The following is a 1,740-nucleotide window of genomic DNA, read 5'->3' as shown; positions in this document are numbered from 1 at the left end:
CAAGGCTATGGTTTTTCAGTGGTCATGTATGGATGTGAGAGTTGGACTGTGAAGAAGGCTGAGTGCCGAAGAATTGATGCTTTTGAGCTGTGGTGTTGGAGAAGACTCTTGAGAGTCCCTTGGACTGCAAGGAAACCCAACCAGTCCATTCTGAAAGAGATCAGCCCTGGGATTTCTTGGAAGGACTGATGCTAAAGCTGAAACTCCAGTACTTTGGCCACCCCATGCAAAGTGTTGACTCATTGGAAAAGACTCTGATGCTGGGAGGAATTGGGGGCAGAAGGAGAAGGGGACGACAGAAGATGAGATGGCTGGATGGCATCACTGTTCAATGGATGGGAGTCTGAGTGAACTTCGGGGGTTGGTGATGGACAGGGAGGCCTGGCGTGCTGTGATTCATGGGGTTGCAAAGAGTCAGACATGACTGAGTGACTGAATTGAACTGACCGATATGCATATTAAAAGTTTACTTATCTTACCTGAATTTCGAGATTGATTTTCACAAGTTTACCAGGAATAAACAACAAAAAAATAACCAAAATAAAAATCTGAAATATTTCTTACAGCCCAGGATTTTTGAAAATGTTACTCTATCTGTACTGCTTTGTCATGCCTCATTTTACCATACTTGTATATATTATTCCTTCACTGTTTATTCTCTCTGCTGATGTATTTGTTTATTCTTATACCAATGCCACATTATTGGCATGCCTTCATTAATCTTGATGATTTCTCAAATATTTTTCTATTTTATTAATTTCCACCTTAGTTTTTTCAAATACCCTCCACTTGAGTTTACAGTGCTCTACTTTTAATGGGATTTTTATATTCAATGTTTTATAGTTTTATTGAGATACAGTTGATATGCCACACTGGATGGCAAGTTTATGACATTCAGTATAATGACTTACATACATTGCAAAATGATTACTACATAAGTATAGTGAAAATCCATCTCATATAGATACAAAACATGTTTTTTCCTTTTTGATGAAAACTCTTAGGACTACTCTCTTAACAACTTTGAAATATACCTTACAGCAGTGTTAGCATCATGTTCTTCATTTGCCTCTGTCCTCCCTCTTCTGGTAACCACAAATATAATCTCTTTCTCTATGAGGTTGACTTCTGTGTTTTGTTTTTGTTTCTTAATTCCACAAAAAAATGAGATTATACAGTATTTGTCTTTCTATTTCTGACTTATTTCACTTAACATAATACCCTCAAGGTCCAGTCATGCTGCTGCAAGTGATATGATTTCCCACTGTTTATGGATGAATAACATTCCATTGTATAATGTACAATATTTACACATTCAAAGAATTTATCTTTTCACATTTATATTTTTATTGAACTAATATTAACAAAATAAACTGCAACTTCATTTCTTTCACTTGGCAACAGATATTTAATGATCTATCATTCAATTGTAGAATAAAATGTATTTGAAAAAAAGTTTGTTTATACTCAAATATATGTATACATATATATGTATATATATTTACTGAAACTCATATTTCATGTGATTTTATGATCAATGTTTCATTTTTATTTTTTGTCTTGTTCTACCCATTCTTCTTTCTGATTGCATAGTTTAGTTTCTGCTTCAGATATCCTGTATTAAAATTTGTCTTGTTTCAATGTTCTACTTGCTTAATGGCTGTACACAAATAAAGTAATATGTGATTCTACAATACATAATCTATAATTACTTAATGGTTGCTTATTCCAAAATACATA

This window comes from Bison bison, unplaced genomic scaffold, assembly GCF_000754665.1.
Source record: "Bison bison bison isolate TAMUID 2011002044 unplaced genomic scaffold, Bison_UMD1.0 scf7180017845583, whole genome shotgun sequence".
NCBI lineage: Eukaryota > Metazoa > Chordata > Mammalia > Artiodactyla > Bovidae > Bison > Bison bison.
This window is presented reverse-complemented; position numbering follows the sequence as displayed.